The sequence below is a fragment of the Poecilia mexicana genome, unplaced genomic scaffold, assembly GCF_051168715.1.
Source record: "Poecilia mexicana isolate PSO_F unplaced genomic scaffold, ASM5116871v1 scaffold_8, whole genome shotgun sequence".
NCBI lineage: Eukaryota > Metazoa > Chordata > Actinopteri > Cyprinodontiformes > Poeciliidae > Poecilia > Poecilia mexicana.
The window spans coordinates 19484356-19502769 of NW_028263377.1; the positions used below are offsets into that span (position 1 = coordinate 19484356).

The following is an 18414-nucleotide window of genomic DNA, read 5'->3' on the forward strand; positions in this document are numbered from 1 at the left end:
ATCATAGATTTAGCATAACTGAAAGCAAACAAATGTAATCTATCATTGCTCCAGTGCAGTGAAGAAAATTCTTCTAACTCTGTTTATTTCTACATCTTTCACTCATAAGCGTCTTTCTGTTGACAGAATAAAATAATGTACGTTGACATATAAAGGTTAGAAAATTACAAAAGAAAGAAAGTCCTATTTAAATCACTTTCATTCAAACTATGTAAAAAAAAGTACAGATCAATATCTACAATCTGTGGTTGAGCTGAGAAGAAAACTACTTAATCTCTTCTTCCTGTGTTGCTCCGCTGCTCTCTTTCCCCTGGTGCTTAATTTGGATGGTTAAACTATCCCATATAAAAATTGTAATCCCCTTTAAAAAGCTATCACATTATCAGTTCATGCCAAATGCTGCGATGTAAACACACGATGCACACATGCGTCACATAAACAGTTAACAATCATGCAGCACATGTTACATTTTATTATTAAGAAACAGCAAAAATGTAATCTCAAATGTACTAATGTAATAAAAAATATCTACTTCTAATATGAAATGTATTCTATTTTTTCATGCATTGCCAAAATACCAACAATAATATTTATTGTGTCTTACATACTTTCTCCAGATTATTCCAAATATGTTAATTCATTAACTACATGTACGTGTTACACCAGATAGAACATCTAAATACAATGAACTACATAACAGTGGTGTTTTTTTTTTTTTTTCAATTTTACAATTTGTGTGAAATGAAGCTAAAATGTATGCTACTAAATAGGAATAACATACCAAATTAAGTGTAACCTAAAGTTTTATTTATTTTATTTTAATTTGCCTAATTATATGAGAAAGAGTTTAACTAATGTGACCATGTAGATTTTCACACTTAAGAGCCCCTTGTCAACACCTCAAGCCTCTGCTTCTTAGCATCCGCCTCCCTTCTGAAGACAATTCCCAGGTGAATCTGAGCTTTCACTGATGGAATGCACTCAAATGGGCTTTTTATTAAATGGAGCAGCAGGGTGTGTTACTGCTGCTGCAGAGGAATCTTGTTCTCCCAAGTCAAATATTCGCTTTCGAAGACACTTAAATTCAGCATACGGCTACAGCTGGCTTTTTGCTCCTACAACAGAGCATTGAAATCAAATTGCGCTAAAGTCCAGTTTTGCACGTTGGCATCAACAAATACTCAAGGGTCATGTGGTATTAGGGTAGTAAGCAGAATGTGGAGGCTCCATTGTTTTACTTACTGGATTCTGTGAAATTCTACTGTGTAATCTTTGCTAAAATGCAGCATTGAGCAAAATCCACAAGCATGTGATGTTATGCTTATCATCACTGAGTCATGTGGACAAATTCCGTGAAGAGGCCTGAACCATAAAAATGTTTTTGGTAATAAATCTCTCATAGTCTTTTAAATCGTTTGAATAAGTGACAAACAGTTATTAATTTTACACCCACTCAATTGCATACCCGCCGAAATATAGTTTTAAGAGGCATTTGAGAGCATGTGTGATTTGTGCCCTTAAGCTATTTTGCATACATTTTAGAGTTTCCTCTAAATAATTAAAATGAAACTGAAACATGGAGGATTGTGAAGATCCAGCCAGGTCTAAGACAATACATAGAGCTATACTCTAAACGTAATAAGGAGGTAAACAGTTTTATGTTTGTTTTCCAGTTTGAAGTCAATATTAAGCATTTATGCATCTTCAGTTCATGTCTTGAAGATATTAAGATCCAAACATTAAAGTAATTTATTGCAGTCTCATACAAATTGGTGGAAAACCTTTGAAAGTGACACAGTGGAAAAAATAACAGTTTTAACTGTGCCACACTTATACTTGCTCAAAAAAAAAAAACATGACACTTGAATCTACCTTTTAGTGTGAGTTAATTCATTGACCCATTAATGAGCAGATTTCTACACTGAAGTTACAAAAGCTATATAATTTGATGTGACATATGGAGGTAAAAGTAGAAAGAGTTATCCATACATCCACCCCCCTGCTTGATCTCAAGTGTGTGAAGCGAAATGTTGCTGTGGTCAGCTGTACTGGGCAGCCTGTTTTCAAACATCGAACCCCACACTCAGAGGATATGAGAGCCCAGCGGACACAACTGTATATGAAGGAATTATTTCACCATGAAACAAAAGATTGTTTGGGTCTAGCAGGCCTGTGAGGAGTGAAAAGACTCTTCCTCCCCCAACCTTACATTGTTTGCTCTGCAGAATGTTGTTTTGATCATGGGGAAAAGGCAGCTGCTCTGCACAAGTCAAACTATGTCACTGATATTTCCATCCTGCCTGGGAAACATGTCAAATTAAGATAATACATATTATTTAAGATAATATTAACAGTACAATTTTTTTTTGTTCAAGCCAACAGCCTAAGCGTAAGTAATTTTAACAAATGATTTATGCATATTTTATTTTTCCAATTCTTGTCCCTGTAACCTGCAGGTGTTGCAAAAGTGTTTGTTCTTTCACATGAACAAAATACTTTTAATGTTTCATTAGGATGTTATGGAGTTAAACACTTGTGGCAATTACTTTGTGGTATGTCTCAACCAGTTCTGCCCATTCTTTTTTTTTAATAGTTCTGACATTGTCTCTGATTCAGGGATGGTTTACCTCAATAAGTACAACAGTTGTAGGCCATGTCCTGAATACAGTGGTGTGGTCCTTCATTGACTCAAGCTACAATTCTCTAAATTCTGGAGCCTTTTGTTTCAGAAATATTTTTTTCCTTCCACCAAACTTTCCCTAAATATGTTTGGATACAGCGCTATGGCTTCTTTAAGCCAACAAAAGGTTTCCTCTCCCAGTTGTCAGCTGGACAACTGCAGTTTTTTTCCCCCCATGATATTACAAGCAACAACATCACATCACTCTTTTTTTTTTGTTCTTCTCCAGCAATATTTAAATTAAATTTCAAAGTAATTTTAGGGCTATCGTTGGCTGTAACGCTTGACACATATTTCTTTGTGTGCAATGAATTCCTGACCTAAATTAACTTTGAGATGATATTCTAACTGATTGAGACGCATCTGTGTAGCTCACATAAATCGCTCCGGAGTTGTTTCCCCCCCCCCTCCCAACATAAGCAGTGAACCTTTATAGAGAAGGTTAAATGTTTTCGCTGCCTGAACCCAAACGGACAGAAGATAACGCTTAGTCACCCCGATAGTTAACCGGGAGAAGCAGCGCCTCCCCGTGTACTCACCGATTGGCTAACGCGCTCCTCGGGCTCGCCTTTCCGTCAGACCGTCTTCAGCCCAGGGCGGGGCTGGCTCTCCACCAAACTGAATTAGGCTACAACCGGCGGCAGAGAGGGAACTTCGGTCGCTCGCTTCATGGAGCAGCGTGGAAATGCTCCGTCCGTAGGAGAGAAGGGGAGCGGACAGCAGCCACATCCCTGTTACACCCTTCTATTTCCCCGCTTGCGCCGCAGCTGAGACCAACGCTGAAGCGATTGGATTTTACGCACGGCACCAGTACTGGTATTTAAAAAAAAAAGAAGAAAGAAGAAGAAGAAGAAAATCACACATCTGTTTTGTGGGGGGGGCGGAAAAACCCCGTTTGCTGCCGCGCCGCTGTTAGGATAATGTAACAACCGGTGACCTGCTGCCTGTGAATCTCAGAATAAGGATATCTCTTTTAAGGGTGAGTTGTGTCTTTTTTTATCGTGACTGTCTGCTGCCGTGGTCGCCCCATACGGAAGGTAGGCAGGCAGCGGTCGGAAGAAGCGCTCAGCGTCGTGATTATTAAGAAGGAAACGAGCTCGTTCAAAGTCGATTGAATTTACTGGCCAATTAACTGGTCAGCGTTGGGAACCCTTAAGATTCAGGTGGCAGGTAGCACTTTGGGACACTGTGTTCTGTGCCATTTGCTGCTGTTTGTAGCGGAGTTGTCATTGTGAAAGTGGAGAATTTAAAGTGCTCCAGCTCTGTAGCATATAACTGGGTTCGCTCCAATAGGCCCAACCGGCTTTCTGAAACAAGAGACACGTACTGTAATGTGTCCCAGTGGAATGAATGGGCTGACATGTGCAGGCTACCTTTTCTACTTGTGCTCCTATTTGAACAGAAATGGTGAGATTATTTTCATAAAAACCCTCACGATGTTTCATTCGAAATTATTACGTTTGAGAAGAAACTTAAGTTTGTGGTATGATTTTCGATTTTATTTGGAAAGATGGACTTGATTATGAGTAATTGGTGAATGACCAAGCAGCTGACACCATGCACAGTTTCACCATGACCTCATTCATCTTTGTCTTCCTCCCACTCTACCTCTTCTTCGTGGTCACCATCAGCATCCTTCTCCCCCATGCAAATCGGCTCACACATTTCCTTTCACACCACTGCGGATGGCTTAAATAAATGTTTGTGTAAGTTCACCAGAAAAGAGACTCAAGAGCCAGTTTTCTTTTTGCTGTGCTTTGTCCCAAGATTGTTGCCTTTGTGTTGCACTCGACTGTGTCCTAAAATGACTCATAGTTGAGCGTTACGATATTCAAACAGTTGCAGCACCCTACCCTCTCCACCCCCCCCAAAAAAATAATACCAAAAGTTGACTCACGGCAGCATCACAAGCAGCCTACATATTAACAATCTGTGGTCTTGTTGACAAGTTACGCTCATCGCCGTCCTACAATACCTGGCCAGGATGAAGTGAAACTGTAGCCACACTGTATTAGAAAGTGCTGACTTATTTTGGCAGCGAGGACGTAGAAGCACATGGCCAAGTTTGTGTGCCCAGTGTTCCTGAAACATTATCACATGGAGCAAGAGGGGTGGGTGATGTAATCCGACCAATAAAGCAAACCCCTGATGGGTGATAGTGGCAGACATGCTCATCCTCTATCTTTGCTCCAACTGGATCCCAGAGAGAATATTCCCAAAGTGTCCTGTTGTTGTGTTGTGGTCCATTTATATTCTGGTGTTGCTTCTAAGCAGCTCTGCTGAAGCAGATCCATCATCCAGCGGGGCCTTTTATCGACAGGCTGGTATGAGAGTTTTTCAGGCGTCTATTGACGGGGCCACACCATAATTATTGCCAGCATGACTCATGGCACAGTTTCTCTCTGTCATTCCGGCCAAGTGCACAGTCCTGAAGAAACCCTTCATGGTGTTGACTTCAAATACAGAGCAGGATTTCATGCTCGGTTCTCATGCTGTCAACTTTCATTCATAGCCATTCTTCCATAGTTTTTTATTTTTTTTCCATGCATCTAAAACTATTCAGCGCCAAGAAAACACAACTCCTCATGTTTATTTTCCATTACTGACCTACTGTCAGTTAAAGATGATGCACCTAAAAGGACAACACTGTTATTTTGTTGACATTTGTTTAATTTTTTTTTTTTTTTAATTCTCAATGTTTAGCTGGTCTTCGTGGAAACTTTCCCTGTTGCCATACCTGGGTGTACCCTCTGGGATTTGCTGGTCATTTTCTTCATTTTGTCTGGCTGGAGCTCTCTCTGAGTTGAATGAAACGAGCGTCAGGCGGCTGAACAGTTCCATGTGTGTGAAGCACATGATTCTCTAAGTAACCTTAGGCTATTTAAACCCACAAAACACATCTGAATCACATGCAAAAAGCATCCCAAGGGTATGTAAAGTCTACAGCAACAAAATGTCGAGAACATTTTGTAATTGCAAAATGTTGAAATTTTCATTATTTTGTGTGACGTGTCTTTGATTTTAAAGTATCACATGCTTTCTTTGTGTATACAGGATAATCCTGGAAGAAATCCTGGCAGAAGCAACAAACGATTTTAAGCTGGGGTGTAAATTCACCTATCGGTACGAAGTTCTTAAATATGCCACGAGATCTATAACAGGACTGTTTAGATAGAAGAATCTTCATGAGTTAACATGGCCCAGCCAAAGTTTAGACCCTAATCTAGACACCCATCCAACAAAACTGAGCATGAGCTGTTTTTCAAAGAGTAGAGTTCATTATAGATGTGCAGAGCTGCAGAGTGGTTCTACTAAAAGTATTGACTTAGGAGAGTTGAACCCACATGCACACCACACTGTTCATATTTCAACATTTTTGAAAACCGTGCATCATTTTCCTTCCACTGTACTATTACACAGAGCTTTGTGTTAGGCACATTAAATATTAATGAGATTGACTGTTTATAGTTGTGATGTGGGAAAATATGAAAAGGTTCACAAGCCACCGTGTGCTTTGTCTGCTACTGTTGAGTCTGCTACTATTAATATTTGCATCCTGGGCGGACTTGTTAACAGCCGACATGGAAACAATACTTGGACCTGTTAAACACGTAGACTAACTTGTTCTTCCGCTTGGGAATCAAGAAGCATGCATTCCTGCTAAGTAAATTGTTGCAACTGATCCCACCACTGAGCTCAAATGAAATATAGTTTCAAAAACTTGTTTGCCATGTTCGATGGCTAGACATCTAGAAAATCAGCATTTGAGCGATTTCTCCATCACACTGGCTCAGTGCCCAGCTGCCCGACTCTCATGTGGTTGTGGTTTTGACTAAATTGTCAAAAAAAAAGTTTTCCCTCTTTTTTTGTTGCATGAGTTACACTGTGATGTCTGTGAAATGCATCTGAAATATATTAAGCAGACACATTTTGTTGTCATATTAGCGGAGTAATAAAAAAACGACACATTGCGTCCGATGTGAACAATTGTCGACAAAATAAAAACAAAAACGCTTGTGCAGCTTTTTGTTCGTTTTGGAAGTGAGGTATGCAGTCGATATACTTGAGAGAGTTCAACCATTGCAGCAGCTGCACCTATCCTCGTGACACCTTTGGTGGTTGCATGATGCAACGGCCGGCATGACGATGAAGTCAGTTGTGATGTAATGCAGCAGCAGGGCTATTTCAGGTTTACCTCTAAGCCTCCAAGGCTTCCATCTGCCAGCATACCACCCTGCCTTTCTCTCAGTCAGCACCTCATCTGTCATGAGCTGAACATGAACTGGCATTCGCAGAACATACTGGAAACCTTTGACACACAAGGAAAGCTGGGAGATAATCTGACATGGAGCATCCAAGTCACAACGGATGGTTTTATTTAACTCAAGGTAACATTAGCCTGTTAAATGGCTGAACACGTCTGATTTAGGATTGGCGTTTTCATCGTGATAGAGGGTCTTCACCCTGAGGGCAAAGCTCATTTTTCAGAGAGATGGGACTACAGTGTGTGTGTGTGTCCCCCCCTCAAGGCTCAGTAAAACTACAGCAGCACCTTTTTGAACTTTGCTCTTCCTCTTTGAGTGTGAAGAACTCTCAGAGGTCGGGTTGATCAAACAGCTTAAGTAATTCTAACCTTTACATGATTCTCTGACAATGAAATGGACACCCCAGGTGTGAATTGTTTACTTGGAGGATTTCACAACTTAAACAGGGTTTAGTTACTGAAAAGCAACAAAATCTGCCAACTAATTTAATTTAAGTAAACATAAATTCTGAATAGATTGATTTTCTTTTTAATAACATTTCATTTTTGTACGTGACTGTAATAAAAGATCAAATTCCCATGTTTTAAGAATTTGACATTCAAGAAGAAACCTTTAATTTCCCAAAGAGGCTGTTCTTTTTAACACACATCTGTGAGCAATTAGCTGACTAGAAGTAATGAAGCGCCTGGACTCCAGACTGCGAATACTCACTTTGAGTAGGACTAAAAAAAAAAAAAAAGCAAAAAAGGGGGAAAGCCTTCCTCAAAGACACGTTGGCCGTTAATATTGTGTAAGGAATAATCCATTTAATCCTGGTGTTGAAGCTGTAACTTGACAGTGACAAAATGCAGGTGAATTTAAGAAGAGGCGGGTAAATGTGATCAAACAGTTTGGGGGTTTGGGATTTGAACAGCTGACCTGCTGGGGCAGCAATGTGCCATTGTCAGAGAGGGATGTAAGGACTGCAGACAGAATGCAATGTGGCTATACGACAGAAGCAACGTCAGTGTGTGAGTGTCCACAGAGCAGAGGCAAAGGTTGATAACCCAGGGCCCATCTGAACCGAGAAATACCCTGATCAGCAGAATCGAATGCAGACAATAACATGTTGAGGAGGATGGTGTAAAAGTGTTTGTTGGAGGCCGAAAGCTGTTTTGCCTGTTTTTTTTGTGTGTGTGTTTTTTTTTTAACATTCATTTATTTATTTGGTCACAACCCCTGTTTATGCACATAAAAATGTTCAGCACACTTTTAACTTTATACAACGTCACCAAAATGCACGCAACTGTTAACGATATGAAAAGCAAAACTGTAGATCTATAGAACAACGTTATAAAATAGTTTGTAGCAACATGATGTTAATTTATCACCTTCTTGCAGATTTAAAATGTTTACACAGGAAAAAAACAAAAAAAACAAATGGACAATCAATTACCCTAACCCCGCTTTGACTGCTACTATTAATCATGCCCGGCTTTCCGAGTGCACTCACAGCAAAGCATTACATACGGTGTGGATTTATGATTTATTCATTGTAAAATAAATGAATCAAACTTAAACAAGTCTTTAAACAGTTTCATTTTGTGGTCAACATCTATTCCTCACTTCCAAACTTCCAAAACTTTTTTTCTTCTTCCCAGATAGGTGAAATATTTTCAAGGATTTGGAGCTCCACCAATTCCAAATGCAGAGCCTGATGTTGTCCTGCTGTTTTTACGTGGCTGTGTCTTTTATTTTCAGTGACTTCAGGTGTGGCAAATAAATAAATAAATAAATAACAGGGGAACTGAGAGTGTGAGACCAGATGCTGCTCACTTGAGATATCTCTGATGTTTTATTGTGTGGAAATAAATAAAAATGTAAGGAAAAGGGACACCTCACGTTACTGAGTGAATTGTCTCCTAAAGGACGATGCATGTTGACATACTGCTTTACAGAGCATAACAATGTATAGGATAAATCCCCAACACATTTTGTGTACATTTGTCTGGTGATGTTGTTAGCCACGCTCCTTTGGTTCTGTAATCTCAGTCAACACATGCAGTCTAGGATCAACTTGTCTAAGTGTTTATGGTTGGTTTTTATGTTTATGTCATTGTACTATGAACTGTTAATTTGATTAATTACAGAAATATTAATAATGACTCTGGCAGATTTTTTTAAAAAAGCTGTACAGAATCATTTTTAAGTAAATTAATCTAGATAAATTTGGTTGTTTTTATGTGGGTATTAACTACAAAATTCAGCATTTAGTTTGTTTATGGCATAATTCAGAAAAATGTTAAATGGAAAATACATAATTTGAAAAATTAGAATAGCTATCAAAGACCCTAAGGTATCTTTTTCTATAAGAATTAATCTACTTAAAGCCCTCATGCCTAATTCATTACATCTTAATCCTACAGATTTTGCAGGACCTTAAAGTTCAAAAAGGTCTTTCAAAATTTTTGTTTTTGCAAAATTACAAATGCTTAAATAAACACGTTTAACTCTTTTTCTATAACAAACATATTACAAATGTGTCTTTGAAACAAATAGTGGCTTTTCTGACCTTAAGATGGGGAAACATAACATATGATTAAAATCAAAACCTTACTGAAATGTTGCTACTACTACTGGTTCTGAGGAATCCTCATTTTAAATACTGGTAAATTTAGAACATGTTCTACTTTTATAGTTGCTGTTTGGTAGCTGGAGTGTGCTTACTTTCCCTTAGCTCATTGTTGGTTCAGACTTCAAGCTTCAAGGAACACCCAAACCGATAGAGTATCCCAACCCTGACACAACGGCGACAGGAGTGAGGTTTTAAATAGGGTACCCCCCGCCCAGGCCCACTCCCGCTTTCCTCCCAGCTCCTCTATCTTTGGAGTGGTCAGTTTTCATGCCCAGAGGCTGTGAATCCTCATTGTGTACCAGACTCCTAAACTTAAACTGACTGTTCCCTGAATGGAATCACACACACAGATTTGTATCTGTAGAATTTCAGCAGTCCCAACAGCATCACATCCACCAAACTCACTCCAGCTGCTTTCCCAGAAATGAAAAGGGCGTGATTTGGACCACTGTCACATTTCTTATTTTGACTTTTTTTTTTCTTTTCCTGCTGATGTTTAACTTGGTTTGAGTTAGATTTTTTAATTTTTTATTTTTTTCTAAAATGTAACCTTTTTAAAAAAAATAAAAATACAAATGACTAATGTGCTTTTTCAACCTCTGGGTACCAGCTTTTTTGACATAAGTAGATTGGAATTTCTTTTTAGCTGTCAGAGAAGGTGCTGTGGCAGGAAGCCAGGCACATTTTACGTCTTGGATGCAACTCTCAACTTGCTCTGTCTACATTCACATGCTGCTTACCGATATTGCCAACGTTCCTGCAAATTTTCATAGCTGGCCCAGCTTGTAATGTTGTGCATGGAAAAAAAAAAAAAGATGTAAAACCCCTCATTTCTGTTCTGCAGCTGATCACGCCCAGGTTTTTTTTGGAGAAGGTTTCTTTATGGAAGCCCAATGTGGTGTTTATGTATCTTCTTAAATTGACAAGGGAAAAAAAACTGGTGTAAAAGTGATACATTCTTTAAACTTTCCAGAGTTAAAACAAGACATTATGTCTAACCACCCGCACATTTAGCAATGATTTCATTATTTGTATTTGGAAACATTGCTAATTGTGTGTGCTCTGACTTGAGGGGGAAAAACTGACTTTAGTTCCTTTCTAAAAGACTGTGTGTGTTTTCCCTTGTTCCATCAGTTGTAAAAAGGCCTTCCTCTTTCTGGGCTTTGGGACCGTCCCAAAGGACCTGCCCCTGTCTTCCCTGTTTTCCTGTGCTTTTGTCAGAAGTTTTCCACATATCTTTCATCCCTGGTGTATGGCTTCGGTCTCCCCACTTCCTTAACATTCATCCTTAGTTTTTTACAAGTCTTTCAACCCTTCCACCCTCCCCCCACCCCTCAAAGATTTAGCTTTGCTTTCTTTGACCAACGGGCTGTTCATTGAATGAATTAATTGGAGGGAGCTGCAGCAATCCGTCAAATCTCTGTTAAATGACTTCTCTGTTCATAACTCTCCCACCTTCCATTACTTATCAATAAAATTTTATCCAAAACATTAATCTCACATTTTCTATGAACGTTTTAACAATTACACTGAGAAGTAAGATGGGTCAAAAGATACTACTGAGAATCGTACGTTTATGGCAGGTTATAAAAATTTGTAGTGTAGTGAACTAATGCTGCAAAAAAAAAAAAATGAGCAAGTCTAATCAACTACAATCCAAGAAAATGATATTGAAGCATATTCAAACCCTTATGCCTATAGCTTGCCCCTCCTAGTTTTCTCCAATGTCTATTGTACTGCAAAGCTTTCGTGACGCAACCTTCGTCATCTGTATTCGCCTGCTAGAGTCTGCTACGGGTCTCTCCAGATGTTCATTTGCTGCACACAGTTTTGTGATCGGGTTGACTTTGCGCACTGGCAGTGATGGAGAACTCGGTCAGAGGGTGGTGCTAAACAGAAAGCCAATAAAGAAAACAACAGGTCAGATCGTGAGCAAAAGAAAAACAACAAAGTTTATTTTAAAGAAATCCCATGAGAAGCCTGCTCGTTTCCGAGGGTGTATAATTCAGTTGGCTAAAAAGAATTATTCTGTCTTGGTGCTTCTTTTCTTCTCCTCTATTGAGTGATGGCGCTCAATCTAACACATTATTGCCCCTTACAGGCTACAGTAAAAAAACAGTAGCTCTCCAATTGGAATGTGGTTATTCAGCTGAACTATAAATAGTATGAATAGGAGCATGCGCTCGTCCACCAAGTACAAGCAGCTTGTGTACACAGACATGGAGAGGCATGTCCAGCCCTTATGAGTTCACAAAAGTCTATTTGCGTCTAAGCTGCACATTGAAAGATTCATGTTGATGGTCTAAGTACACATTTTCTGACCCAATAGTCAATTTGGACATGGTTTGGGAGAAGCAGAAGTTTATAGAGAACAAAATAAACCCCAAGAAAACTCAACTTCAGCACCCACTCAGGACATTTATTGAAGGAGCTGGTTGGGCTGTAGCATCAAATGGTCATGAGACCGCAGAAACATTAATGGATTTCTCAACCATTTCTTTGGTTAAGAGACACATCTGGACACAAAACATGCTTCTTTTAGTCTGTTATCATCAAGAAAGTGATGATGGTCCCTTGTTGTTCTTTGGGTTTTGATTTCTGTAGGATCTTCACATTGGACTCAACACTATGCTGAGATAAGAAAACAGAAGCAGAGCATCCTTCAAACATTGACACTTCACTGATGTAAAACAAACTGAAGCAATCTGCTAAGGGTAACTTTGCAAAAGCAATTTCATACTAACACACGATGTCACAAGAAGGAAAAACGTGCAATACTTTTTTTTTTCCATAAACTTTTAGGTATTATTCTAATAAAATGATCAACCCATGTGAGTTTTGTTTCGTCTTGTAAAAGGATGAAATGCAGCTGTTGGTTCTATATAAACGAAAGTACAAAACAGTTTGGAGTGATACAAAGGAAGAAACGAATGACTAAAGCTGCTGTGGGTTGGGTTTCCTGAGATGATTTGATCAATATGATAAAATCTAGCTGGTTGGGCAAGTGTGCAGAAGAGCAAAGAGTCTTTGGAAATGAAAATTCACTGTAAATATATCATACGTTTGTTTTGGAGATTATCAGAAATAATACCGTAACAAGATTTTCCCCTGTTTTGTCACCCAAATCTCCTCTCACATTTATCATTTTTCCCAGTGAACGCTGTTCATGTAATCCACCGAAACATCTGGTTGGACTTGTTCTCCTGTAAGACCCAAAGACAATGTTTTTTTTCCTGTGGATTGAAAATGTGGCTATTGGCATCTGAAGCTCTCTGCATTATCGGATTTATTCTCATTTCACGGTTAAAGCAGGGGACATGCAGCGATTAATTTACATGTAAGTGATTTGTGAGATTTCACCGCATGCAGCCATCAGGAAAACTTCTCACACATGCTTTGAATGTAGCCACACTAACGTCGCTTGGCTTTTTTATAATGATGCCTCCCAGCTTTTCTTCCTTCTCGGCCATATTTGCCTTTTGAGCACATGAAAGAGATTCAAATTTGGGAGCTTATTATAATTACCTAGCTGCTGTGTGGGGAAGTAGAATGATTTTTCCCTCCCTCTAATCCAGAGAGAGGCCTAAAGATTAAACAGGTCTCTGCTCCTGTTATCACTACAAAATAAAAAAATATATATAATCCTCCCGCCTGTAGAAAACCAGGTTTAAACATTTAGCACCGTATTGAAGTTTCCATATTTCAGTGTGAGAAGAAATGTCTGGTTCGACATTCTCCATAAGCTTTGCATGCATCTAAAATACAAGTCGATACAAAAGTGTCCATTTGCATGGGTTGGCCAAAACAAGTCGTGTAATGTTGTTTTTTTTTTTTTTTACAGTAAAAGTCCTTAGTTTATCATGACTGAATGATAGTGATACAGTGTCGTCTTTAACTCTCATAGTGTATGACTCAGTGGCTCCCAGATGGCATTTCTAAGTCAAGTTCAAAGTCTTTCTTTTGCAACTTTAAAAGCTACTCTGTGTCCATATTTGACTTTGTGAAGTTTAACTGAGATTAAACATCTGCTCTCAGCTTTGATCCATGCTAGTGTGGGAAGTGACCATTCATACATTACAAGCCACACTGAAATCTCTTGCTGATTTCTGTCCAGCAGGCTTTCTTTTCACAGAAGACCCGTTTTTTTTTTTTTTTTAATAGCATTTCAGTCACGTACGCCTTGTCAGGGCCAGGGGATGGGATGTGTAAGTTTACACGTGCCGTGTGGATCTGTTCCTGTACTTGTGAGCAGTCGTATGTTGTTTCCTTGGTTGTGTTGACCGGACACTAAGAATGCACCCGGTCTGCGGCGTGTTTCCTGCCTTCATTTACACATTGCCCCTCCCCTGTTCTGCGTTTCCTTCCTTCCAGGGCTCCCCAGTAAAACAAGCAGTAACCATAGCTCCTCAAGCTGGTGGTCCACCACAGAGGATGTGACATCACCCCTACCCTCCATCCTTTGTCAAGTATTTTTATTCCTGCTGATTGATTACTTTACTGTGGGGGTTTTAAAATAAAGGATCTCCACATTAGTAAGTCTTGAGCTGAGTGCCGTGCACTACGCACACCTACATGATGACACTGCTGAACCTTGATTAACTTAGCTTGCTGTGTGCCTCATGTCGATAAATTCTTCTCAGCTGGGAATTTGCTTAGTCTGCCATTTCCACTGATGCGAGAATGAAAACTTGAGCCGGGTCTTGCTCTTTTTTTTTTTTTTTTTTGGAGTATCAGCCTGCACAATGACCCTTGTTCAGCCCAGTCCACACCAGTCCATACAATGAAGCCTTTTGTAGTCTAAATCAGGCTGATATCATGCTGGAAACTATGCAGATGAGGATCACATGTTGTCAAGACATGCTCTTTCAGAGATTCTCCTCTTACTCACCTACCAGAGACTATTAGACTTTCTGTAGACAATAATTTGCTTGTATGAAGTCCCTGGACACTGTTTGGAGAACCAAAAGGACTTGACCTTAACCTCTTGCTCAAAACAGCAGCTCTTTTGAGCTTTGCATGATGGTGCATCAGACATGATCTCGTTATCATGATGTGAAGTGCAAATGAGATCGCTGACATTCTTTTCCGTGAATTTGATCTGCCTGACAGCTGAAGTTTTCCCATGAGACATTTTTGAAATGTGATGACAACATCTCATTGGATAAGACAATGTCATCACATAAGAGTTATGTGAATTTACAAAACTACTTTTATTTTTTAATCGCCTTGACCTTGGAGAATGATTTGAAACAGACTCTCAGCAGCCCAGACATGTGGTGGAGCGCGATACTGAAGATTGGTTAATCACACAATATCCATAGTATTCAGTGCACCCTTCTTTTTCATCCTTTTTGTATCCTGCTATTGGTGCCTCCCAACTTTCTTTTTAGAATATGATTCTTCACCTTTATCCTTTATTCTTCCACTTGTATTAGATTTTATATTAAGAGGTTGTCTTGTTTTGAGAGTGATGCCTTTATTTTCTCTCGTCTCCTACAGCTTATGCTTAATTTGCAAGGCTGTAAAAATAATATATACATTGGCATAATTTCCAGAGGTTTTGTGCCAAATCTGCTTTCATCTTTCTTTGACCCCGCCCCAAAAATGTTATTGGTAATACCAATTGCCAATTTTAGTAAGTGAAGTAAGTGAGCTTTACTGTGAGAATATCAAAAAGCGTGTGCATACTTTTACAAGATGTATATCTTTAGGTCTTCATCAGCATTGCACACATATCGAATTTCTTTGCTGCCTCCAGTACGTAATTGATCTGTACTCTAATGGATTTTTATACCACAGATTTAGGAGGTACTGAATTTTTCCTTTTCTTAAAGGCTACAGTTGGAGATTAATTTAGCTAATGACAACCTTTTCAGTGGCAGACGGCATGAGCTGCGTAGACGCTGCACAATTCAAAGACTGTGGTTTTTCTACGCGTGGATATAACAGGAATGGACAGGATGGTGTAAGTGGGCTTAAATGTTCTGTTGTTTTTAAAACCCCCATATCTTGTTATCTAGACCTATGAAGTATATATAGCTCATGGTGAGGGAGTCTTTTCTGTCAGCTGCTTCCTGAAGATTAGAGGCACAAGCAGAGCCCTGCACTGAGACATTTCACAACTTTACTCGGTGAGCCTCATTTTTCCACTGAAAGCTTTTTGTTGTCTAGTGAAGGGACCTGAAATGGCTTGTGAGAAAAGGGAATGTGCAAGTACCATGTACTGCTACCTGCATGTGCACAGGCACTCCACTGAGATCCGAGCTGTAAATTATTTACCTGTGCACAATGATTAAAAATTCATGTGCTGTATTAGCTGCACGTGTAAGATTTTTTTTATTTTATTTTTTTTTTTTTTTAGTCTTACACGGGGACAGCTTAGAGATATCTGCTGGTAAACACACTGAAATCTGTGTAATTACATGTGTGTGTATCAATTTCTGTGTGGCAAAACATTCCTCCTTCAGACTGATTTCCTGCATAGAATATTACTGCGCTATGAAAAGTCAGGTCTTTTGCTGATAATACAGCAGAGCACAATTTTCTTGCCTGGGAGTGTCTTAAGGCTTTGTAGAGGAAGCGAAAGGGTGGGATGCGATGGCAAATACAGATGGTGTTTATTTCTTTCACAGAGATCAGTGAAAGCATCTAGGTTTATAACGGTGGCTTCACAAGCGCAGTATTCAAGAGCTGTCTTCTTATTTCTGTCACAAAACAGTTCCCTGCACAAACACGCGCATGTGGATTCTTTTTTTTTTTTTTTTTTTTTTTAAGTCGGGTTCACTTTTATCTAATTGCACACAAGCAGCCCAGTTTTATAAATAGACCACTTGCACACAGGCTGCTGTTAAGAGGCCATTTATAATTTTACAACCTATTTATATTTCTGGCTTGCAGTTATGATTGTGAGGGAGTGTGGTATTTAACTGGATACAAATCTGTCACTCCATGCGTAACTGATATAGTTAAGTTTGCGTGGTTAAAATGATCAGACTGAAAGCTCAGTGACTGAATTTAAGATCTTTAAAATCCTGACATGGGAAAATGCATTAGCAGCTCCACCATTCGTCGGCGTGCACGTCGCCTGTGCCCACCGTCTATCTCCCCGGCCACAGCAGCTTTTTCACCCCCACCAAACCACTACGCATCCCCCCTCAACTAGCTGTGACACTTGATCTTCGGGTCAGCTGCGGTGGATATTTCTGCTGTCTCGGTGTGTATTTTTTTTAATGTCGTAAGGGCCGGTTTGGTGTGACAGACTGTCACATGTCACTAGGGTCAATCCAGATGACTGCTGCTCTTGCTGGTGCTCAGTTGCACTTCAGCTTGTGGCCTGTGGCTGTATTTTGTCATAGACGGGATGGGAGAGGGTAATGTAGAAGTAAACCACTTGATTTTCTTTCTATTCTTGTTTCTCTTTTAGAAGAACATATTAAAGCAGCACACAAAACATATATTTTTAGACTTCCTTCCTGTGAACTATATTAGGAGCAGAGACATCACGTATTTCTTAAAGACAACATGATTGATGTATTAAACATGAGAAATTAGTGGTTGACAAAGGTAGCATTTCTAGAAGAGCAGTCTCTGTGTGTACTTCTTGAGGATGTAGACCCTGTTGGATAAAAACGATGAAACGGAGCAGCTTTGCTGTACTCTGTTCAGCCTTACCATTGTCAACTGAAAGTATTGCTTTCTCTCGCACTCTTGCAGCCTTAATGAACAAATTAACATTTCTCAACAAGCAATAGGTTGTGCAATTTTGAAAATGGGCCGATTCTGGTAACGAGGTGATTTCTCCCTGCATCTCTATGAAGTGTCTTGCACATTTCTATTTCTATTTATGTATCTAGAAATGAAACGGCAACAAGTTGTATTTCTTTTTTATATTATTGTTGTTATTCTGCTTTCAAATCAGCGGTTTTTCACCTGGTTCTGGTGTTTGCAACATTCCATAGTAATATTACTTATTCTTACAGTCCAATTCTCCTCATTCGAATAAGACCTTTTCCTTGATGTACCCAAATTGGAGAGTTAGCAGCATGATGTGCTCTCTGAAGCTCAAAATTTCTGCAATGCTTTGCAGGTGAACCTCACATGGAAGTAAAAACGACACATTTAGAAATCCCTTTGTAATTCAAAGTTGAACACCTTCGTTCACCATGTGAAAGTAAAACATTTATTCTGTTAAACAGAATAAATGGTATGTGCTAGAAAAACGTGGAGTGACCCTGTCTGTGCCACTTGGTTTCATGTCTAAATCAATCATTAGTCTGGCTCTTGTGTGCACTTTTGTACTGAACTGGTGTCCCGTACACCGAAAGTGTGAGTTTTGACAGGTCACAGAAGGGCACAAATGAGAAAGTTGATGTGAAGTGGACAAGAACACGGAAAAAGTAGCAGCAGAAACAGAAAATAAAAAAAGAAATGAAAGAAGGAACTAAAGTTCAGAAAGCTGAGCAGCTGTCAAAAATGAGGTATTATTATTAGCAAGCTCATCCGTACCATGTTGTTACACTTGATTGGCCCTCCTTTCTTACCAATTTCTTTCTTTGATCAATCAATCAATCAATCAAATTTTATTTGTATAGCACATTTCAGCAGCAAGGCATTTCAGGGTGCTTTACATAATTAAAAACAGCATGTGAAGCATGCAATAGAACAGTATACAATACAATAGAACAGTATTAACAAGCTTCGTATCTACATGAGGATTTACCCTTATGGGGTATCCTCGAACAGAGAGGGGCTCTAGGAACACCTCTTCTTCCCTGAGTACAGATTTTTAGTCAAAACGCTGTTTAACAAGGATACTCAAGGATACTTTGATGACTGCTGGCTCTGTCAGCGACAGA

At 39.3% G+C, this 18414-nt stretch overlaps 1 protein-coding gene across 2 annotated transcripts in view; it reads left to right on the plus strand.

Moving 5' to 3' along the window:
* The first annotated feature begins 3128 nt into the window (after positions 1–3128).
* The window catches only part of rhbdf1a (rhomboid 5 homolog 1a (Drosophila)), a 29406-nt gene continuing 14120 nt past the window's right edge, over positions 3129–18414 (plus strand). Inside the window, exon 1 of one of the 2 annotated variants that reach the window (XM_088007645.1) lies at positions 3129–3659. The gene's annotated coding sequence lies outside the window, so the exon portion shown is untranslated. The remainder of the gene's footprint in view (positions 3660–18414) is intronic. The other variant, XM_088007644.1, reaches the window with a different exon arrangement.